Consider the following 25,923-nt stretch of genomic DNA (forward strand, 5'->3'; position numbering starts at 1 on the left):
TTTAATAATCTTAAGTAAAATAAAAAAGAAAAAATGATATTAAAAAAATTATAAATTTATAAATAATATCTATAAACGTCTACATAAATAGAGTAATATAAAATTCATTAAAATATCTTTTATAATAGATTGAAGGAATTATTTCACAGTATTTCAATAAAAATTTTATTGCTACTTTTTCAATAATCTTAACTAAAGAAGAAAATATTAATATTAGAAAATTTTAAAATCTAAATAATATCTATAAACGTCTACATAAATAGAGCAATGTAACATCAATTAGCAACTGTTATTTACTACATTGTTACTCACTGACTCCGTCTTTTGTCCTTTATTAAACTCAAAAAATCGCTTCGTTCGGTTAATGCTCCAAAAACTGCGTGAAAAAACGTCGATTTTTGCCAATCGTACGTGTAAACACACACTTATTCACATTTATGTTATACAATTAACAGATAATGCTTTAATGTAAATATGTAAAAACGTTATAAAGAATAAATATTTAAATATCAATGTTGACAGAATATATAGATAGAACATATAAATAAATGTATACAGATATACATACATAATTATAAATATCATAAATAAATAATATCATAAATGTATGTATGAGTATGCATACATACACATAGTACGTAAAATATATTGTGTATATTTATACTTAATTTAAAGAGATCGCAGAGATCTCTTAAAGAGAATGCGTAATCTGATTCATATTTAAAAATATATTGGCGTTAGAGGGAGAACTGTTCTCCAGCACAACTCAAGCAAACTCTAATACATCGTAATCGGTGAATTACGTAAATGCCGCATGCCATGAACGAACCTAAAGGTCAGTCAGTCCGAGGCCTTACATAATCGCAAGGCGAAAGGTTGACCCATCTTTGCGCCGCGCAGCCTTCCAGTTAAACAAAGATTTAGCGGCATTCCTTTTTTTTTCATGTCACTTGCGCGACCGTGTTTAATCCACCTTTAATCGATTAATCGGTAAGTGATCCAATTGCTCGTACAAAAAGAAAAGTTGCAAGACGTATTGGAACTTTGTTTCAGTGAATGCTCTTTTGAATAGATGAATATCTATATGTGACATTTTAACAAGGTTATGCTTAAAACATTTACGATTAGAACATGTTTTAAGCATTACACTGTTTTAAGCAAGCACTTATTTTAAATATGTTTTAAGCGTGTTTAAATATTAAATATATATATTTAAAAAAAAAATTCAATATAGATTTCAGAGTATATTCCGAAACATTCGTATGTTTATTTTTATTTGTGTAGTTTATTTTTTGTAAATATAAAAAATTGTATTTATAAAATATAACTCTTATAACAATATTAAAATAAATATATACAAAGATATAAAATTATATCTTTGATTCTATTATTTAGATTCTAATATTTCTATTGTCTAAGAGTTTCTATTCAATCAAAATATATATTTTTTTAGTAATTAAATATATTATTTTTATATATAAAATATAAAGAATATTAAGTTATATTAAACTTATTTTTTAATGTTTATTTATTTTTATTAAAAAATGGAATTTTTTTAAATTATATTTGCAAAGCTGTTTTTTTTCCGCTACACGCAGTTTTTAATTATATAGTCAAAACCTTTATACATTTTTGAAATTGATAGACAAAAATAAAAACTAATTTAGTAATAAAATAATTATTAAATTCTTACATGAAAAATAGTGTTAATATAAGATTAAGACATAATTGTATAAAAAAATTGTAAGTTATATATTTGTTTTACATAACATATTACGTGTTTAAGACATGTTTAAATCATATATTTTTGTTTCAAACGTGTTTCATAAGACACAATTTGTTTTTTAAGAAAGAACATGATTTTTATTAATTCTACATTTTAATATCTTTAGCAGTTCAATTTTCAATAATATTCGTAAAGTATAAAATGGAGTTTTTTTTTAACGAACAATCACTTTTTATTCTGTTGAGAGGAAGAGTGAGGAAGTTTATAATTTTGCTAAAATTGCACTATATTGGGTCCCGACAGATTTGTTTAATTGCATTTGTTTGCCGAAATTCGGTTTACGTGCTGCTCTGCTAAATAAATATCCAACGATTATGTATTCGCAATTATTCGTTCGGTTGAAAATCAACAAGCGCACACGTCCGTCTGCGGTAAACAACTGCCGTAAACAAGTAATCGTTTTAATTTAACGCAGATACGAACAAGTAGTATAACAGCAGGGTCAAGTTTACTAATGAGTGCACGTGGCGAACCGCCGCGGTGTTATTTATGAGATAATTGTTGCTTAGAGCCACGCGAGGATGAAATATTGCGTTGTATTTATCCCTTCAATCGACGGGTCTTCAGCTTGATCTGCAATAATTGACAATCGCATTTATATAACCGGTTGCAATCGGGGAGCATATCTAAAATCTCGAAAATGATAATCGGATGATGATGATCACTATCGCGTGATTATTTATAAGCGCGAGCTCGCTACTAATTATTAATTTTTTAAGTCGGCGTATCGTTGCATGCAAAGTGCACTTATGATTGGCAGATGGAAGGATAAAGAATGTTTGAAAATTATAATGACTAAGTATAAAAAACGGGAAAAAAATATAAACGAAAACACGTGATGTTTGCGATCCTCTTTCGTAGAATTGAATAATTCTCATAAAAAATATTGTTTTGTGCAAAGCCGCAGATTCCGTCTCTTAATTTTCTTATCTTACGAAGGATTAGAAAGGCATACGCATTAGGATTATTACATCGACATGTGAATAGTACGTTTCTTTTACGTACTATCAATGTGAAATGCACACGTACATCAAAAATAAAACAAGTTGTAAAATTGTTCTCAACGCGTTTATCTAAGCGGTTGAAAAGTCGTACTCTTAATTACTGACGGCTGTTCACGCGGTAATTAGCTTTTCCCACATAAATCCCTTTTCCAGTCAGACATTTATCGCTTAACGCTCAATTAATTAAAGTTTCGGATTAAAGTTCGGCCGACTCTGGGAGACATAATGAGTGAGAGGGGCAGGGAATCAATCGCAGGTGTTAGAAAGGCGAAAACACAAAATACATAATTCATTTACGTGCAAAGTGCATCAGATATTCCATGCCGAAGAGGTAAGCCGTGAGCAGGATATCACAAACCAGTTATTAAAAGCATCTTATTACGCGGCCGGCGTACCTCTTCTCGCGCTTTTCGATCAAGTCGCCTCGGCGCGGATAAAGCGCGATAAACGCTGGCAGGCACGTTTGTTTATTATCTCTCAAAGAGGCAGGCATTCGTGAAATATCCGACCCGATTCAACCCCTCGTCGCGCGGCAGGTGTATGCAACGTGTACCTACCTACCTACCGAATATCGTCGCGTGGGAATTACGTCATCGGGGTAACTCGCGCGAAAGGACATTTAACGAATATCCGAGAGCGGTCAAATAAATCGAATAATCTGGGACGAAATGGTTTACGAGAGCTCGGCTCGAAACGCGCGCGCCAGTTTCTTAAACGCAAATTTCTCTCTTGAATCGCCGTACTCGATCTATTTCATGAAAACTTTTACCCTCATAATTTAAAATGCAAGCAACGTGAAATGCGAATAAACTTTTGTATGATATCACGCTGTTAGAGTCACTAACACCACATACATCAGATTTAAAGGAATATTTGGATTAAAAATATTTTAATACCAATCAGCTTAAGGATATATTGGACATACGGTCCCTACAAAATAAAATTTGTGTTAATATTAACATTTCAAGTAAACTATGTACATACGAGAGTTGTGTGAATCAAATTATATTTTTATTTAATAACATATTTTTATAAGCTTATTTACTGTTTGTTATTAAAAATTAATTATTTTTACCACGTTAAAAAAAATCTTAATTTTTTGTGTAAGTACTTTAAGTATTCAAAATGATTTATACAAAGTTTTATTGTAATTGTCTGTTTAATTATTTTGTAAAAAAAAAGTAAAAAAATAAACCAATTTTGTTTATAGAATCTCTGCATTGCAATGAAACTTTACATAAATTATCTCGAATACTTAAAATACTTAAATAAAAAAATTAATTTTTTCATTATTTTATTATTAATATTGTTATTGGAGCACATGTCTATACTTCTTATTAAAATAACTTTTTTTCCAAATAAAAAACCGCCGTCAAATTTGTTCCACTACTTTCAAATGCAATATAAAACAATCTGTAATTTTTTGATAATTATTTTAATATTTTGAGAAATGCCCTATACATCCTTAACATTTGTACACTAAGAAAAAAAGAATTACTAAATTTTAATAAATAGGTATTTGTTTAAATAGTTGCAATAAAATATTTATTAAATGTAAATATAATTTATTTAGTACAAAAAGTACTAATTTAACTATCATTTTTTTATTGAGTAAATATTTATCATAAACATTTCATTGCAACTATTCAAACAAATATTTATTCAAATTTATAAATTTTTTTCTCTCAGTCAGTATACCGCTTTATATAAATCCGAATTTTTGTCGTGGAATGTGGAATGTCTTTTCGTGTTCCCGTGCTGCTTAAATATTCCTACCTCAGAAGGTATTTAAACAGCAGCCAAATATAAATTATCATGTGAATTAATCATGCATAAATAATCCCCGTGGGAGGAGACCCACACGGTCGACACGCGTGCCTGTCTAAGCAGAAATTAACAAGTTGGCCAATAGGTAAAATTACTGGTGCAGACTTCCACTTTTACGCGCCAGGTGAGAAGTGGCTTTTACGACGTAAAAAGTGTTTTCAGCGATCGAGACCGATGCGAGTGGTAATTGCGAGGATGTTACACTGTACGGCTCGTCGGGAATTGCGCAACGATATTAGGTGCTTCTCGAGATGGCAGCAGTCCACCGATCGCAACCCGATCGGTCATCCGTGTCACCGCGGCCACGATTATTCTTGCACGATATACAATAGCCGTGAAGTATATCAAGCAAATAGAATAAAACAAGAAAAACAAAAAATAAATAAATAAATAAATAAAGAGAAAACTTCGTCGTCGACCCGACCAAACGCGACGCGGCTTTATTCGACGAGTTTTGTAACGCGCGCGCTCTCGTGTAAATTTTTCGTGTAAATTCGCCGGCTTGAAATTTATTCGACGCGTTCCGTCGTGAAAATCCGTTAAAGTGTCATAAGTGTCCGCGCGAGCTGCGGCGAGCACGGCAATCGCGCCGGGGCTGACGTTATTAAATGCGATTGCGCAAGGAGCCGCGCGCGAGAAGCCGCTCCAAAGGACGCGGGCATTATGACACCGCGGCATGTAACGCGGCCTCTATGGTGCCCCGGCTACGTCACGCCTGCGGAGTGCCTGCGGTTTTGTATTACATGTAATACGCCTGCACACGCTTGTCAGGAGCGTACCACGATCGGAATCCCAATCTCGGATCGCTCTTCTCGATCGAGCCTTTGTGCGTCGCCGCGTCACAAATGATGGGACGTCGCTTCGATCCGTCACAATAGATTCGTGGATGTGTCAAAAAGTTTTAAACGTATTTTTCATAGGCAGAAATTAAATGCATTTACCGGTGAAATAATTAAACTGATCTTTTTTTTAAATGAATTTATCTCTGAAATAATTTAACTTCTTTTTTTTTATTTTTATATAAAAATAGAAAAAGCTAAAAACTCAAACTGCGTATGTGTATTTTTTAAATATTATATTATATTACATAAACGTGCGCGCGCCAGTACAGAAAAAGTTGGTTTACATGTCCCTTGGCAATATTTAGTTTAGGCTTTCACGATGATTATGGGAAATAATTATTTATAATTGTTTTTTTACACAACATATCCAAAAATTTGCAAATCTCAAAATACTAGAGCAAGAAACTTCTCGAAAAATTAAGTAAAATGCACTGTTAAAAATGTCATGAAATTCAATGCATTTCCAAGTTTAATATTAAATTTAAAGTGCATTAAATTTAATGAATCTATAATTAAAAAATATGCGTCTGAAATTTAGTGCACTTTTGACAACATTAAATGTATTTTAATGTACCGTTTAAAATTTGCTTCCATTACATTAATTAAATTCTACTACAAATAATAATTTTCAAGATATCAAGATTTAAAGCTACTTAATGATAAACAGCAGCAGTGTTAGATCGGTATTTATAGTCGTAAATAATTTTCAATCTTTAATTGAAAGCGTAATTAATTACAGATTCATTCATTCGTTCATATTTTTTCTCGAAGACTGAAAATTATTTACGACTATGAAACCATGACGATTTTAATGACTACATGACAAACAACTCTCTAAACTGTTTAATCTTTGATTGATCAGGTTTAAACACTTACATCTCAAAAAATATTGCATGAAATAAAAATCTACTTTTTGTTATAGCACTTCGATTCGCGAATTTCGGAATACTCGTACACTGTCGTGTTGTCAAACTTCTTTTTTTCTTATAATTTTTTTATTTATTAAGGTAACGATTAAATGTGTAGATAACGGAAAAATCCGCATTACAATGTTATATCACTGTGATAGGATGAAACGGTCTACTCAATTAATTATTAATATAACGCAATGCGGTATCGACGTCTTTCCATCGTCGAAGGAGAAAACGAGTGTTCGCAGCATCTCATAGACACCTTTATGTAATTAATTCAATTGTCATTACCGTATTATCGCCTGACATTGCACAGGCAGTAATTTAAAAAGACGGACTTCCTGCATTCCCGCACGAGCGTCTCTCTTGCCTCCTGACGCACACGTGGAAACGTCTTTACCTCGAATTCTTTTTATTCACTCGCCATAAGCGTTTACGCCTTGTCATGGAAAAATTAACTGACATGAAATTACGTAGTACATATTACTATTTGTAGCCTATAGCGAAATACCGACGGTGGCCGTTTATAATATCCTATAATAGTTAAGGCAAGCTCGATTGCAAATTAATCGGGAAATCTAACTATGATAACTTTGAAATGAAACAATGTTGTACATCCTTGGAGATAATTCTTATAAAAATTCTTTACTTCTTCCTTGGTAATAATTCATATTACCCCAAGGAATAAGTGAAGAATATTTTCTGTACTGAAATTTACATAACATAAAAAAATATGTCACACATGCACACACGCATACATGCACACAGCGAGAAAGGAAAAGAGAAATATCGTCAACACCACGTGTCTGCCCGTGTACCAAATATTGACGCGCCGCTCAACGGGTTTAAAGTTAAGAGCACTCCGTATAACGATCGAATTCTTGTCTGAGCGCGGCATATCTTCCTCCGTTCGCGTCTCCGGTTTTCCGAGATCCAAGCAGCGACGCGAGATCGCGGCTTCGTTAGCCCGATCCTGCGACACGCGTGTACGTACACGCGTGTATGTACGTACCCACACGACATCCCTTGTAAGTAAAAACACGCGCGACTTACGTGACCAACCGTCTCGTCCTCTCAGCTGACTCCTCTCGATTTGCGACACGACGATTTGTTCGCGTGTGCGCGTGCAATCGAGCAATTCCACGGGGGACGACGAGGCTACCACCCATCGGAATGCAAATTGTGACTTTAACGTTGCGCCGATAGTAGTGTCGGCCTGAAATGTTTCAACGGTCGCGCCACAGCTGCACGTATTTTTTTCACGTTGGATTGTGCATCTCGTCTCCTACGAGGCGCATCTCGTCTCCTACGAGGAACGCCTTTCATTTTCCCTCCAGCGACATTCTTGCCAAAGTTCCCCAACGGTTTTGCATTATCCGTTGGATTTTTGCATCGCTCGCGCCGTTACTGCGAGTGACATCATAATCTGTGTATGAACTTGCATCGATTATTAGTGTTATGAATTTTATTCTGATCTAGGATATTAGTTACTAAATTTTTATAAGTATTTATATCGCAAAAAATTTATTTGAATAAAATCCGGAAAAAATAAAAAAAATAATTTTTGTTCTCACGAATTTTTATATACATATAAAATTTGAATTTTAATATACATTGACATAGATAATACGTTGAAAATAAGTTTCTTCCGATCAAATCATTTCCTTTGATTTAAATAATTATTAGTGTAAAATAATTGATTTTTAAATTTAGGACAGATTTTTTTAATCAAGGGAATGACGTTAAAAAAATATTTCAAAATAAAAAAAATTTTTTAGTATAAAAAAAATTTCTATATAAGAAAAGTAATATTTAATAATATAAAATTACTTTAAATATGATTTTATAAGATTGTCAGTATATGAAATTCTTGGATTTAAAAATTTTCGAATAATTCAGATTTGAATCGTAGAAATTCAAATTGAATCGAATCTTACTGATTCAATTCGATTCATGAATCATTTTTATATTTGGAAATCAGAAACTTTTACTGAGCAGGTACACCATTTTGTTCATAAATTCCAAAGCTTTCATATAAAAATAGAAATTTTTTTTTTGTGATCAATTGCATTTGTCTTCTACGAAACACCTTTCATTTTCCCTTCATCGATATTCTTGCTAAAGTTCCCAAACGATTTCGCATTATCCGATAGATTTTTGTATCGCTCGCGCTGTTACCGCGAATGATATAATTTGCATGTGAACTTGCACCGATTATTAGTATCTTGAATTTTAGTCTGACATGACCATATAACGATCGGATTTTTGTCCGAGCGTAGCATATCCTTTTTATGCGTTTGTTCCTCCGTTTGCATTTTTCCGAGATATAATAGTGCATGCAACTGTATACAAGTATAATTAAAACAGTATTAATATAATCGGATAAAGTATGATTCAGTAATGCTCTTCTTGATTTAAAAATAAATATTTGTGTAAATAAACATTTGTATCTTTTGAAACTTTTGATAAATACTTTAATAATAATTTTCTATTTTTAGAATTTATATGAAAGCTTTGGAATATTCATGGATTACTCAGTAATATTTTTGATTTCGAAATATGTAAACGATTCATCTGATATTGCAAAAGAGATTGTTTATTAATTCACAATGCGTTTTAGGTCTTTCTGTCTGCCAACGCTGTACGTATATGTATACAAGAAACGTGACTCGCAAATGTTCCTCCATTTTGAAAGATCGGTGCCTGGTTAGCTTGAACCATACTCGTGAGCTTATTAAATAACGAATAATCGAGGATCATTCTCGCGCATACCTTTCCTTTGGGAGATCTCAATTTATTTCTCTTTTTTTTTACTGGCATCCCCAACGGAATAGGATTGCCCGGCGATTTAAACACAACCGGATGCAATCTTAATTAGAATTTTTCAGCGAGATTTATGTCTCAATCATCTGCATTCCCAGCGCGCCTGCACGACTGAAATGTGTCGGTGAGGTGAAACTGATTGAGACCAGAGGATAACTATTCCATTCGTTTGCTCATCGCCATTGGCACCGAATGAACATTCGATGAAACTTCTTTTCTCGAAATCGATAGGATATCGATGAAGGATATCCGTTCGGTGATCTTGCTGCTCGAAAGACAGTGTCATGCACGATTTTTCTCGGCCGAAGTAGATAAATCGTAGATCTATTAATCTTCCAATTTTGAAAGCTCCATTCACTTCGTTCTTCCGTTGTGAACCACTCGTTTTCGCCCGTGACATTCTATCCCCCTCCGCGGACAAGATCGTCGATAGGAGCGGATCCGATAAGAACGAGGCGGGACAATCGCCACGCGCGGCTCGAGAACAAATCCTTTCAGCCTTAAGGGCAGATCCTGTCCCGCGCGCTCGGACAAATCGCCTTCCGAGGGAGAGATCGCGCGCGTTCTACGGTATCCTCGCGATGCCGCGTCACACGAATGACACGTCGTAAATGTCGGTGTACGGCCGTGGAGGCTCGCGAGAAAGGCTTGCGTACACGTTCGACGACGCAGAGATTAATAAAAGGGACTGCGGATCGCGTCGGCATCTGGCTCTCGAGAGGACCACCCTCGTTTGTGAGGCACGATAAACGAACTTAACGTTCGAAATAATATCAAACAATAATATCAAATAAAAAATAATATATTCTATTTAACAATTATTTTGTTTTATACGTAAGCAAGAAATTATATTCTTGCTTAAATGTGAACCAATGAGAATTTTGCTTATGTATCATTTAATCTTCTTCAAAGAATTTTATTCGCTGAGAGAAAAAATTCCTAAATTTTAATATTATAAATATTTATTCGAATAGTACTAATAAAATATTTACTTACGGTACAGAAATATTTTGTTTATCAGAAAAAATGATATTTAAATTAGTGGTTCTTGTACTAAATAAATAATATATATTTACATTTAATCAATATTTTATTACTACTATTCGAATAAATAAAATTTATTTAAATTGAATAATTTTTCCCTGTGTACACTGTTAAAAATCGGTAGCAAAATTAATGTAACGTAACGGAAGCAAATTTCAAGCAGATATATTAAAAACATTTAATATAAATTTAATGTTGCCAAAAGTGCACTAAATTCCATGCACGTGCTTTTCAGTTTTTAATGCTTTTCAGTTTTAAATTAAGTTTAATATGTAACTTAAAAATACATTGAATTTCATAATATTTTTAACAGTGTAGTCTTAAATTTCAACAAAGTATTTTCAATGTTGTAATTGTCAAAAGCACAATATGATTGTGTTAATATTAATTTGCTACAAAAATAATTGCGGTTTTTATTATTTTAAACTTTGATGTTTATTTTGAAATAAACTTTTATTTAACTATGTTCATGTAATATATCATTTTTAAAGCGTAAAATACGATGTATTTAGGTAACGATTTATTTTCATTGTTTATTCTTATTTATTTTAGAAATTAAAGATAGGGAAAAAGAACGTCCGCGACTCTCCTCATTTTCAAGACTCTTGTCTTTGTTATAAAATTTTGTTAAACTAATGTTGAGCTGTACGTTTGTTAATGGTCCCCTGGCCAAATGCTTGATTGATATTGCGAGCAGTTTCCGCTGCTTTATGTCTCATTTTAAATTTATACAATAAAATTGCTATAATTTGCTTTTTTCTATTTCTAATTTAATGGCTTTAGGTGAACAAGAACGAACAGTCAAAACAAACCATTAGCACAAGTCAGTAGACCGAATTTCGCGCTTTAAAATAATATATTGCACGAACACAGTTAAATAAAGAATTATTCCAAAATAAGCGCATTAAAGTTTAAAATAAGAAAAATCACAATTACTTTGCACCAACTTTATAATAGTATTAAAAATTCTAATTCTTCAAGACATTGTTATTTTCTATTCGATATTTTTTTTCTTTCAACTCATGAAATATGTAGATATTTTCAAAACAAGAATGTTCTTGTTTTTTCTGTGTAGACGTCGCCGCACCAAAAAAAAGTAAAACGTCGTTTCGTACGCATTATTAATTATTCATGCAAAATTACGAAAAAAATGCTAAGGGCATGTAGTATACAGAGGCGGAGGCGTTCATCGGGCTTCGCGGCTCTGAATGAGTGGAAATTACGCAAAGAGCGCTCGCGGTGTGTTGCTAAAGTGCTTGCTTTGATACGCCGCACAATATCTGCGGGCGTGTTTCGATTGTTTCGACGTTATCCACTTGTTACGTGTACCCGCGGAACCGTTGGTTCGATGCCACTCGACACATGACTGATAAGCGTCTGTGGTGGGCATCTCTCCGAGGAAATGTTGTAGTCGCCGCATTGCAGCATCGAAATTGGCGATCCCTGGCGGTTCTTAAAAATTTGAAGAGAGCCAGTCCCGTGTGTTTTCCCAAGACTGTTAGATAAGTGAAACTCTAGCGTAATCTAATTTTGATAAGCGCGGAAATAAAACCCGGGTATATTTCCCAATAGAATAAGAAACTTCTGCTCAACTACATTCTCGCGCGAGAGCGAGACAGTTTTAAATTTAAACTTCGTTTCCCCGTCACACTTTCCGTTCCTGCAGCCAACGCTCCCAGGAAAAAAAAAAAGAACCGGACCGATTCGAAGAATTAAAGTAGCGCGCGAGAAGCCGGAGACGATCGACGAGTCGCGCTCATTCTCGGTCCCTCGCGTCGTTATGAAAATGTCAAAAGCGAGAGCGCGAAGTACCGCTCGCAAAAATTCTTGCTCGGGTGAAAGGGGCGCGGCTCCCGTATGAGTAACATAACGAACGCTTAATTATACGAACGAATAAAAGTCGGGCAGATTGCACATTCGGGAATCGAATGGCCACCCTCGCTCGCGATTGCGGGACTGCCGGCTCCTCGAAACGCGCAGCTGGAAAGATCACGAGGAATGTGTCGCATAATTCGGTGTAATTCGTTTCAAGGACTGGCGTGCACACACCGGTGCGGTAAAAACGAATCGCGGAGAGTAAAATCGCTGGCAATTCGCGAAAATTGTAAATCACCGGACTTTTTGGAACGCGGACGGTAAATGTCAGGGTTGAACGAACGGTTTCGAAGTCAGCCATCTCCGTGTCAAGATTGAGACGCGTACAAATTTACTAAATCCTTCTGTTTTATGGAAAAATGTAAGAAAACTATGTATTGTTGCAAATAACTTGTTGCATGATAATATATGTATATGTAAAAAATAAATTCAATAATTTAACAAAATTATTTTAATCAAATACTTAGATAAAAGACTTTTATACGATTTTACACGAATTTAAAATTTTGCGATTTAAAGATTTTAAAATAATTAATATAAAATCGTATAGTATATAAGATAATTAAAATTGAGAGGTCTTAGTCCCCATAACAGGATCTTATTGCTCAATGATAATCTTATGTGATTTTATATTTGCTTTAAACTGCACGCTGTTTTCATTCTTGAAACACAGTTCTTAAATTGAACGAGAACAGCTGATAAGTATCTTCTCTAATTATTAATTATATTGGCGTTAGTAAATAACTTAAAATACTGCAATAACTGTAAAAGATTTTTATGCTTTATATTGCAATTTTTTATGTATCTTGATACATAATTTTTATATAGATAAAAATATTTTTAATACACTTCTCGGAATAGTCTTTGGAATTTTTTTCAAAATAAAACAAACAATCAACATTGCACAATATTTATTGCGAAATGAAACAATTTCAATAAATTGTTGCGCGAACTATCAAGTTACTTCAGTTTTCTCAGAACACTATAGACTATAGATAAATACCTTACATGTTATAAGACAGATTTATGTCTTACATCCTATCCATTGTGCATTACGTTTAATGTTCATTGAAGAATCTGTTTCTAAAATTCTAATTCCTATTCCTAACATCTAATATTACTCCATTGTGCACAGAAACATTAGCGATTTGTCGCCTCTTCTCATTGTCCTTCTCTTAATAATCCACTCACGTATTTACGCTCTAGTGATAATTGTAAAAGTCGAAAGTAGCCGATAGCGATCAAAAAGGTCAACACGGGGCTCAAGATTGAACGCGTTTACATTACAAGAGACGGAAAACATTTTATACGCAAACGGCCGCATCCGTATAACGGAGTTGTGAAGATTTCGATTTCCAAGAATATTGACACGCGCGCGTTGAAGCGCGGTATGCGGTACTGCGCAATAAACTTTTGATTTCTGCGATTCTTGAAAACAGCAAGCTGTTATTGCCATACTTTCTTTCAACAAGATGATGTCATAAATGCGACCTCAAAAACTCAATCATTGGACTCACAAAAAAAGATTGTATTTATATATAACAAATATTTTAATATTATTTACATATATATGATATACATATATGTAATTATAATATATGTAAATATATTTATATATATAATATTACATATTATAAATATATCTATATGCATACATATAATAGAAGAAAATTTGAGAAGAAATTTGAAATAAAATTTAAATAGCAAAAAAAAAACAGAATAGAATAAAACAACGGAATATGTAAACGTACAACGTGTTTTACAGTGATTGTTATCGTAATCGTATGTTAAATACATACAAAGTATATATTCGTATCGAAACCGGTAAACACGAAATATGTCGTCGCGAAGAAATATACGCGCGGACCATGTTAGGATTATCATTCGTAGGTAGAATTCAACAAGCGGCTTATCAGCGACTAGACACGCGCGCATAAAGTATGCGCTTCCCGCATGCATGCATTACCCTGACGCGCTATCGCGCTACGTGTCGTGGCGTTATGAATGGCGCGAGGAAATCGCTTCCACTACGCGACGCTACGCCGATGTAGCCGTAATCGACCTAGACATTGCGTCCCTACATGTACTTCAAGCGCAATGCACTTTGCTCTATTTCGCGGAATCGCGATTGTACAGGCGCCGCGATTCCCGTCTCGCGCGTCACAGAAACGATATCGATCTGATGAATACATTAATAATTGAGATCTCCAATGCATAAAATGTCACTTTGACCCCGTGCTATTTTCGTTGTGGAAAATTTCGATCGAATTTTCCTTATTACATACGCGCATAAAATAATTTTAATAACGAACAATAATGCAGTTTTAAGAAATCCTAGCTACGACGTTTCATAAATAATATATTTAAGATACAGCTGACGTTTCTTTTCTACTGTCTCTAGAATGATGTATTTTTTAAATCAATACAATTCGATTTATCTAATTGTTTAACGTCCAATAAACAGTTGATAAAAAAATGTACAAAATTCACGAGTGATCGTAATTATCTTGTATTTTGCTTTCTGGCCCTGTCTCTTTCTTCCGCGAAGACTACGGGCCGGACATCCGATCGAGAAGCGTACCGGAATCTCATTTGAACCATTCACGTGCGCGCGACACGTGGAGAAGGGGTCGGAAGGTGGGGATCGACGAGCTAGAGAAAAAGAGCGAACGGATGAAGAGGAAGAAAGAAAAAACGTACGGAGTCTCCACTCCTGATTCATCCCAAGCATTTTTCCGAAGATGCACTGGTCAGAAGAAGAAGTGTATTGTGAAGAGAGGGCAGGGATGACCCCTTTCACTGCACCACGTTGGCACCGTCGCGTATATAAGAGCCGAAGCGTCTGACGAAGAAGCACAAGTACTACCACCAACCTATCTGCATCTCAGGCAAAGCTCCTCTTCGTCGTCTCGGTGCCGGTGTAACAGAGAGATTATGTACACGATTAAGGTAGGTACGAGCATATTACTCGCCGAGTGCCGCGAGCTGGGTCCGGTATCGTAATCGCGAGCGGGCCTTCTTTCGCGAGAATACGTAGAGAGTGCAAACGAGAAAGGGAGAGAGAAAGAGAAAGGGACGGATAGAGCGTTTATTAGTGTTTCAGGGCAAACCCTTTAAGAACTAACAGACAGTAAGAAGAGTATGTACAGAGAAAAGCATACAATATTAAAAAGAAACAATTAGAAGTCAAAAAAGCTCGGGGAGAGAGGTAAAGAGAGAGAGAGAGAGAGAGAAAGAGAATAAGGGAACATTTCGAAAATTTCAACTCATCTATCTTACGCGGAAACCCGTCCGCGAGACGACGTTAGGTAACGACGAACGTCAGGTCTCCCTCGGGCGAGAAGACGTTCCGCAGTCACGAGATTAGTTTAAGTCGCGACGTCGGACCAGACCGAACCAGACCAGACCAGACCAGACGCCTCTTCGAACTCACGCGCGATTTGTCGGCGGCGATATGGGATGACATTTTGGCGAGACGTTCAAGACGTTGCGCAAGTCTCGTTGCACACGTCTTTGACGTTATGTATTCGTATAATTAACGGCGCGCCGGGGCACCGTTTCGCAATCGGGGTAAGCCTGCCGCGATAAGTTATCAATTGCTAATTGATTGATCGCTCTACATATAGCTGAGTCTGAATAAAATATTACGCGTCTTTTCGTATCGCTCAGAAAAGAAATTGAATGACGTCTTCATAATATCTATTCGCTTCCAGGACAATAAGAGAAGACGTAGGTATCGAGTATTATGGATGCGAGACAAGTATCTCTTGTCGTCTCGTTAAAGCTCGATATCTGTTTAAAGTAACGCAACAATTCAAAAAGAAGTCTAAAAATTCTGATCGCTTTCCTGCGCAATTTTTTGCTCCTTGTGCCATCCACTCTTTCAATACTCTTCGAAGCGAGTTATAATGCACAGTCAGTAATCCATAATCTAAGGCAAGGGAAAGACGTCGCGCAACCGGAACGATTAGTGTAACAAGATTTCATTTCGCGTTGCATGCGAACCGCTAGCTTATCGGTAATGGAAAAAAGAAACGTTGAATCGCTCTTTCAGCGAATTATTATAAGAAAGAGACGTGTTTCCTTTTTTTTCCGCTTTGCATTCGCTCCGTCTACCCCGGTCCGTCGCTCGAGGGAATAAATTTAAACGATCCTCTCGTCGGCTCGCGCATCCGATATCAGCGGAATTTTTCACGAGGAGTCGCTCGCGGAAACGAACCGATAAACTTTGCGCGACTTCGGCAATTTTTCCGGCTATGCGCGCTCTGGTATATTAGTAAATATGAAATACTCCGTGCGCGCTATCGAGTAAAGAGCGACGTATCGTGTGTACGATGCATACGTATCGCGCACGAGGACGGATCGTGAGTCGGGGAGAGAAAAATTTCTTAAAACTCGAGGATCGCTGTATCATACCGACATTCGAAAATGCTCCGTGCGCCTCATAAGTCACATTTCAGAAAACGCATACGTCTCTTTCTCTCTCTCTCTCTCTCTCTCTTTCTCAGCGTGTCGCTGAAATATTATTACCTCTCCAGTTTGAAGATACGAAAACTTTGTTACGGAGAGAAGCTTCGAAATTCAATGCAACGTTTCTGTGCCTCGAGAATAGAGGCGAAAGAGTTAAAATACGTTTCGCAAATTCGCGCCCGTCTCGAGATGCAGCGGATCATGTTCTTATCTTGCATTTAACTCCTAAATTTGATACTCTGGCACTGAATTTAATAACCGACGTGTAAAAACCAAGATTAAAATCAGACAGTCGAGTTTAATCGGATATGGTGTAATAATGAGTGTTGTCCTCGTAATTTTGCGTACATTAAAGTCGAATTGAATTAAGGATATTTTGGCTATACAATACGAGCTAAAAGTTATCTAAATTTAAAAACTGAACGCTTCTTTAGATTTATTATGTTTTTCTAATCAACAACAAAAAGTTTTTGTCGTGAATGCCCAAATTTTGGTTCTGAAGTTAGCTTCAAAGAAGAAAAGAATGAAAAATTTGATTTACATTTGATTTATGGTTTTTGCAGCAAAAATTATTATATTTTATTGCAGTTTTAAATAAATAACTTTTAAACGAGTAAATGGGTATAAATGCATTTTTGCACAAATATTTATTAGAGTGTTATTAGTATATGTAAAAATTTTGATTTAATTGGTAATGCTACTTCCCTATCAAATTTGCAAACAAGTACTGCAAAACGCGATTTCACGAATCAAGAGTAAACAAAAAATTAAATAATTTTTAAACCAACAAATGAATTATGCTTAAATTTTACACAGATGCTCAAACGTAATACTAGAATATTTTATAAAATTTCAAAGTTTTTAGTAATATTTTGAGATATGAGAGAGAGAGACCCATACATCCTTAAATACGGTTTGTTGCAACAGATTCAATCACGAATAAAATTAATGATAGTAATAATAAGAGATAAAAATAACAAAAGCTAAAAATAGCCACAAAATTTGTCATCGCGATGAGCGATGTATCACCATATATATACCACTTGCCGCGCGTACGCCTCTTTACGGTTTCTTCATCCTTTTGCAACGTCGTCGTTGCTTCTTCGCCATCTAATTCGCGATTCCGCATTACTCTTGATGGCTCTGTCTTATGCTAAAGCGACTTTAATGTCCCCATCGGCCGCTTCTATATTAGAGGGTCTCACCGTAACCCTGCGCCGAGTGTATCGCTGAGCTAATAATAGTTTAATAATAACTTCAACAGCCATTTGAAGTATCGTTTGCAAGGCGCAAGTGGCGTGTGGTGCATGCATGTCGAATAAATGCGGAATTGTGAATATAATTACGCTGTGACGAATGGGGCACTCGACAGACGTTACGTCACACGACGTCTCCTCGACGACACCTTTTTCCTTACAAATGATAATTGCCGGTGCATTCTCGAAGCATTTTGGTACGCACATTAGTACGACGGTCTGGGCTGTCGAGAAAAAAAAGATGACTCGATGACCGTTACTCGCACGGTTGATTAACAGTTAAACGTGATTATTTCAAACGTAATTATTGCAAAATTTGTACAAAATTACTCGCTGTATTATGTTTTCGAATCCGGATTCCAGATACGTACATTGCGGATACGTTTTATACTTGTCTTACACTGAGAGATTTTACAGAGCTGTTCGTGGAAAAATTAGCGAATTATATTTAGCTCGATACCTTGAGACTTCCAGTTAGTTATGCTATGTTTTACGTGCATATAAACATTGTGCGCGCAGATTTTTTTCAAGGCGGATCAGCATTTAATACGCAGCGGAAGCGCATATCCGTGTGCGTTCCCGCTTCGCGTAGAGAGGCGTCATTGAAATCGTAATTCTCAATGTCAGTTCATCAAGTAAAGGTATATCGATTTCCGCGAGTAATCTTCAATGAAGGCGGTGCGAGCGAGGCGCAGAAAAATCATCGTCTCATATCCCGCTAATCATATTTTATTACCGTCCCGGTAACACAATCGGCTACGCCGCGAGGTTATTTTCGAATTACAGCATCGTCCACGCCGCCGCAAGCTTACGAAAGGCGAGTCCTGATTGCCGTTGTTACAACGTAATCAAGCATGCCGTAAAGATCAACATTGTTAGCAATCTCGAATATTCAATCTGAGAGTAAAACGCAAAATTCCGATCTGCTCTTTGATCTGCGAATAAAATCCAAGCAGATATCTACTAGCAAAATTTTCGCTCGCGAATGGAAAGGTTTCGGAGATGTTTCGCTCTTCGAAATCTGTCTCGTCAACAAAAAAGCTTTCAAACGGAATTCTATTTATAACCGTGCTAAAGAACCCTCTTCGAGAGAGAGCTCCATTTTCGTACTTGAATTCGCTTCGCCGTACTTGTTGGTACGCATAACTTCGACGTTTGCTACGGCCGAATGATAAACGAGAGGGTCCGCTATCGATCTCGCCGTTAACGATATAAAATCAGCTGACGTGGTATACGCAACATTGGACGTTACTTCGAACGAGCGAGGAATCCCGCGACTTTACGCGTCAGGAGGCAAGAAGCGCCTTCGTTCCCCTCCCGCTTTCATAATTCGCCGCGCGTTATTGCACGTTGCACAGAACCGGTGCGATGGTTCGACACGGCGCGACGTCGTCATCGTCGTTGCACGATAATTCTCGCCTCGTCTCGTCTCGTCTCGTCTCCCTCTCCCGTCCCGCGGAGATTTACCGCGCTCCGCCGTTTTCCCGGTCGCTTAATAACGACGCGTTGCCGATCAATTAGCATTTCAGATAACGATTCGTTTGCCGAGATAACAATTACGTGAGCGCGAGGCGTGAAACAATCCCGCGGCGTTCGCGCAACCGGTCGAAAAGAAAGAGAAGAAGAAAGAAAAAAAAAGGAAGAGAAGATGATCTTGCGCGAACACCTCGCGGCACCTCGCGTCGTAACGATCATTAACAACGCCGACCTTCTGCCTCCCTCGAAATTACGTGTATTGAGAGGCAATTAGCGGTCTTCGGTTGGCCGGTTAACGGGAAAGCAAATGTCGAACCTCGATATAAGCACGTTTGCATAAGTAGTTTTCTCGACGAAAGTTCGCGGCCGCAAAAGCAGGCTCGTTCGCCTGTACTCGTCGAAAGTATCGATCTTCCTCGATTGAAGGATGGAGAATATGAAAGGATTAAGCTTCATTTTACGAAGCTCCTGGTTAGTGGTTTTAATTATCCCCCCGAGACGCTCGCGGAAGATCCGAATCTGAAATTCAATCTTGATTTTCTCTCGAAGAAGGTAAAGAAAAATGGAGATCGATTATAACTTCACAGATTTGAATGAACAGCCTCCGATGAAATGTTACGAAAATTGTGATGACTCCGAGAAGGATTTACTAACGCTTGTCCCCCCCCCTCTCCCCTTCCTCTTTCCCTGCTTTGCATTATGCTCGCGAATGCATCGGTGATTTTCTATCGCTTGATTAATGCGAGCAATGCTGCACGGAAATCATGGACTATTGTAAATTGCACGTGACAGCTTTGTTAATCCAACGAGCTTTGCCAGGACGGCTCTTTAATCGCTCGTTGCTCGATTAACGGGAAATCAATCGAAACGATCCTCTGATGCGCGTTTCATCGCGTGGCACTCGCGCGTGTGTTTAAATTGAAAATCAAAAATCTGGCTCCGTTGAAATCCGCACAGCCGACTATTATTAATTGGAATTAACTGCGTGGGTTTGGAATCGGCGAATCCGCTTCGAACGGAGGAGGAAACGATACCTAATGTATGCAAAAACAATTAATGCTCGATCCGTTTTATAATTCCGTAAACAGATTATTTTTATAACTTGTGTAAACTCAGTGAATTTGGGAACAAGACAAACAGGATAAAACAATGGATTTCGCACACATGACATTTTAATTGCATTGTATAAAATCAGCAGCGGTGGTAAGAGCTATAAGTATCCATTTTCCAATTTTAGAGCTTAGAATTTGCTAAGCAATTTTGCACCAGAGTATCGTCACGCACATACATTTTTACTTGCACAATTCTAAATTCTGGTTTGAAAAAGTGAAGCAGCGAAGCGACGGCGAACAAACAGAAACCAGTTGACATTTGTAATACGATGATTTCTGATCCCCTCCTCTTGCCCTTCGTACCCGGTCGGATTGAAGCCTGATGAAGTTCGTGAATGAAATTATACGTTCACTCCGCGCGTTCTCGAGAAAAACGGGCGCGTTGCTCGGCACCACTTTCGTCCTGTCATTACACGCCGTATTTCATAATGTCATTTGCAACTGATGTAACCGCACCGTGCAGTTTCTAAGCATTATCGTCCTCGGGTTGCCCTTTGCAACCGTGCCCCGCACACGTATACAACACGTGCCCGTGCACGGTCGACCCATTTCGCGTGTACTTTCACGAATTCTATGAATATTCGAGCAAGCCGAAAGGCTTTGCTGTGGCGATGTCGAGGACCGAGCGTGCCATTGTCCGCTGATCGTCCTCGTTTACTCTTGCGATACGTGCAAACTTGAAAGTACGCCTCGACGGGACTCGATCCTGATGGTCCTCGAATCTCAGGATCCCGGGACTACCATCGTCACAGTTTCGTCGCCAGGAAATTCGAAGAGATCCGCAAAAGATTTCGTAGATTTAATCTTATCGAAGGAAATTGCGTTTTACGTTGGACGTGGCTGATAATTGAACGGGTCGACATTTTTTTTTGGGTTCGCCACTCTTTTCCCGTGAAAATTCCACGATCGTCGTTGCGTCGTGATTGTGGAGAACCACTCGTTGGGAATTACTCGTTTGACGCGATAATAAAACCGTGCGTCTCACGCATTCATGCTCCGGCCAGCATTGGGGCATTAAAGCGACATTACGCGCGCGTCTATAACGCGACAGTGTGGTAACGGTAGATTTTTCACGCTCACGAAACACGATGAGTCTAAATTCCGTCAGTCCAAATTCCAGCTGCGACGTAGCGCCATTTTACCTCGCTTGTATGCACCGGTGAACAATGTGGTTTTTTCTAAACATTTGTTAATTTATTCCAGGAGTTTGGAGTATTATTGAACAATCGATATATTGTTGACAGGTGTTGGTGGCGGTCGTACTTTGTACGACAGGCACACTGAGCGCACCCCAAAGAGGAGGAGCAGGCGCGGATAAGGATGCGGTAATTACATCTCAACATCTCGAAGTTGGCTTTGATGGCAACTATGTCAACAAGTAAGTTATGACATACTTACTCAATATATAGAATAAAGGTGCCTGATATGAGCCTTTTTGTTAAAGCTTGTAATTCCTTTAATTTGTAACCTATCTTTATGTCAAAATTATTGCAAGCATGATCTAATAATGAATTTTTTACTGAATAGATTTCACTCCCAAGAGTAATATTATAACCATAGGCGCTTATTAGTTTAACAGAAACCTCATTTATCTCATATTAAAAGATAACCTAACCTAAACTATCTTATTGTAAGCAATTTTACTATTCTGATGCAGCTTTAATAAGTCTCGTGTTCAAATACTTCCAGTCGGGCATTATAATTTTTATAATTTAAAAGAAATAAAGTTCCATTAGCACTATTTGAAAAAAGATCATTCTCCATTTAATTGAGTATGAGACAAATACAGTGAGATACCACGACGAACAATATCTCGTTAAAATTTTTTCCCTTCCGCCGTCGACGAATCGGCCGTCACCAGCGCATCAGTGACTTCGCGAAAATTTCTTTGTAACGTAAACATTCCGCGCGACCCACGCGGACACTCAGATCCTACCGACCACACATGAAGAAGACAATCGATACGGAGATGGTCGACAGGTACCTTGCATGCATCAGGCACCTGATGACACCGGTTTATCGGCGCGGCTGCCAATTGTCGCCCACGACGATTTGCGTTCTGCATGACTCCATTGTTATGCGCGAGTGGGAGCATTCGCTACTGTGCCGAGGACTTCTCTCCTCCGACCGTTTCTATTTTCTGTCTTTGCCATCTAATACCACATTCGAGGTCACGTAACTCCTTTTGGCTTCGGAATCCGCTTGCGGTTTGAGGATGCATTCATCGATCGATCGTTGAAATAATCATCAATGACAGTAGAATTTGGTTTGTTCTCGTCTGTTGTTCTGATTGAGTTGTCAAGCTATGAATTGACGAAGTATCTATGTTTCAACAGCAAGGCTATACATCCCGATAAATCAAAGATCGTTTTTTTTTAAAATCGTATTTTATTATATTTTTAATAAATCTATATATATTATGTTATACTTCTAATTTATATTTATTAAATATTTTATATTATATTTATTGTTATTCAGATTTTTAACTTTTAACTTTAATCATATTCTAATATGAAAATTTTGTGTTTACTATTTTTTAAGAGTAACAATGATTTTATTATTTGAATAGTATTATTGTAACAGTGATTTTTTTTAGTTTATAATACATTTTATTTTTATATTACAATATTTTATATAAAATACCTATTAACATTTCTTTTTTACTAAATATTCATCTTTTATATTAAATTTTATAAATTCATTTCTTAATTTTTTAAACTTTACTTTTTTTATTCGTTTACCTAAATTTTTCACGAGATCAATAGTATAGAATATTCGTCTAATTAAAAAAAGACTTAGCTGATGCTATTACTGCAAATATATATGTCACGTGATCATTTATTCCACAGTTTCGAGACGAGCAATGGAATCAGCCATCAAGAATCAGGCCAACCGAAACAAGTGGAACAAGAGGTACCGGTGGTTTCGCAAGGCCAGGACTCGTATGTGGCGCCGGACGGCCAACAGGTCAGCATCCAGTGGGTAGCGGACGAGAACGGTTTCCAGGTGCAGGGCTCCCACATCCCCACGGCACCGCCCATCCCACCGGAGATCCAAAGGGCGCTCGAATGGAACGCCGCTCACCCGGAGGAGGATGATGGCGGTCAGAGACCACCGCCAAGAGGTGAGACTCGTGCCAATTAAATAACGTACTAAATAGAGAATCCCGACCTCACATTAACATTGAATTACGCGGTTGACGCAAGTACTACATTCGTCGCGGTGTCCCAGTTTTGACACAAAAGAGATACTTTGAGATCCGTAAATGTTTCTCTTTTTTTAATTTTTTTTTCCTTAACACTATGATTTAATATTTGGTAATAAATGACTAAAGGGGATTTTTTTTAAACTCCTTGTAAATAAGTTGTATTTGTTTTCGAAAGCAGAGGCCAAATATTTTTCGTTCAATGCAAGAAATATGCGAAATCATAAAACGTGCTTGCACGGGGTCAACGTACAAGATTTATCGCGAGCTCGAGAACACAATTTAGGGGAGATTAATAATCAAGTGTGCGACTTCAAAAGGCACGGTGTTTGAAACAGGGTTTCTACCCCCCGAGGGACATCACTCGCGTGACCGCATGGCGCTGCACAGTAGAAATGAAGTTTCTTTGTGTCCCAACCGGAGGTTTAATTAATTTCGTAATTGGAAGAAGCGCCTTCGCCTGGAGTGGACGATTAAACCGCGCGAGTTTTTTTTTCCTTTTCGCCGCTCGCTGAAATTCCGCCGTACGATTCTTCTGCGTAGCGGAAAACAATTGACCGAAATAACCGAATTACCGCACGACGGAAGACACACGACTTTCGGGGGATAAAAAAAAAAGTCGCAACAGATCTCGCAAAATTGATTTACATCGGGACAACCCCGGCCGTCGTTTCTCCCGCGATCCGTTTTGATCAAGCAGCTATTTCCCTGTGCGTTAAGCGACGCCTCGTCCTCTGTGTTTCTGACAAACAGCGAAGGAACGGGAGAGGGTAAATCAGTTTACTCAATCGCAGTTTGGCGGCAGGCAGTAGCTCACGGAGATTCGCTGTGGCACCGTTTAATTCACTTTGGTCCTGAACTCGAAATTGAAATTGGCCCGAATACGGGCGCACCGGTGAACCGAAAATATCTTTGTGGCGACCGCGCACCGGGAACGAAAACAATTTCGGCGTACGTTAACCGCTTTTACGGAGCAAAATCTGGTTAATCCACGTACTGGGGATACGCGCGGAAGACTTCCATATTTCGCCGATAAATAAAAAGTCCCATCCGAAACCAGATCCCGATACGCGAAGTGCGGAACGGATTCTCTTTTAGGATCGCGCATTGAGGGTCACGACGGAAGTGTAATCGCAAATGCCCCCAGAGAATTACCGATCTAAATTTCTCCTCGCTACCTCATTACTATTTTATACTTTATACTTAAAATTTTTTCGTTAATCTCCTTTAAGAAAAGAAAAAAGCATTTTCTTTTAAAAATATATTTGACATCGTCGATCTAATTTATAAAAAAAAAAAAAAAAAAAAAAAAAAAATTCCACGTAGACCGTTTGTATTGTACTTTCACGAATTTCTCTGTTCACACATACACAGAATGTACATAATAAAGCGTCTATGTACATCGTACTACCGGCTTTGCAACGCGCGTCTCCGTTAAATATTTCAGACGCCGTTCCTCACGCTCACGATCTCTCTTCTGTTGCAGGTTAATCAGCCCAACTTTACCTCAAACGTGACCTGATTCCGAGCCAGCTTGCCATGGACAGAACCCGACCCCGAGCTTTCAAAACGCAAACACATAAAAATAAATATAGTGTGGTATATTAATCTAGGATACAAACGTAACACGAAGACAAGGCATGAGACACCGGTATATAATAAGCTATGTACTCCCGAGATGACTTTATCTTATCTTGTATAGATGAAAAAAAAAAATAAAGCGCACTGTTCAGCAGTTTCACCGAGGGAGAGATGCCCGTGCCGAGATGCACGCGCGCCGCCTCCGCACGCAAGAAACGAGAACGACACGCGCGTGCGAATCGTTTTACGCGTGCGTCGAACGTTAATAGTATATATGTATACTTAACTTGTGATTTTTGTATATAAATAAAAGCGTTTTGCCCAAGTTGGAAATACTTTATTGTAACTATCATTGCTTCATTTCCCTCTCTCACCGTCCTTTAAAAAAAAAAAAAAAATCAATGATATTACAATCAATCCCGTGTTAAACTCGTATGAAATATTTCTTTAAACATTGTATATTTTTTATATTTGTTAACGGACTGCGTAATAAAATTTAGACTTTATATTATTCTCTAAAACTTTATTTTCGTCTTACTCTATCTCGTATTAAAGCTTTTTTACTTATTCTTGTGGGTCTATTCTTTTTTTTTATTGCATAATAATTCTGAGAGTAGAACGTTTGTAAAGAAGCTCGGGAGAAAATGACGCAACTGTTTCTTGGAACAGCTCGCGAGCTATTTTTGATCGTATAGACTATAGACCGTCTTC

At 37.4% G+C, this 25,923-nt stretch overlaps 1 pseudogene; it reads left to right on the forward strand.

The window, feature by feature from the left end:
- The first annotated feature begins 14,838 nt into the window (after positions 1 to 14,838).
- On the forward strand, positions 14,839 to 25,547 carry LOC105193179 (annotated as a pseudogene).
- The last annotated feature ends 376 nt before the right edge of the window (positions 25,548 to 25,923 follow it).

This window comes from Solenopsis invicta, chromosome 10 (assembly GCF_016802725.1).
Source record: "Solenopsis invicta isolate M01_SB chromosome 10, UNIL_Sinv_3.0, whole genome shotgun sequence".
Taxonomy (NCBI): Eukaryota; Metazoa; Arthropoda; class Insecta; order Hymenoptera; family Formicidae; genus Solenopsis; species Solenopsis invicta.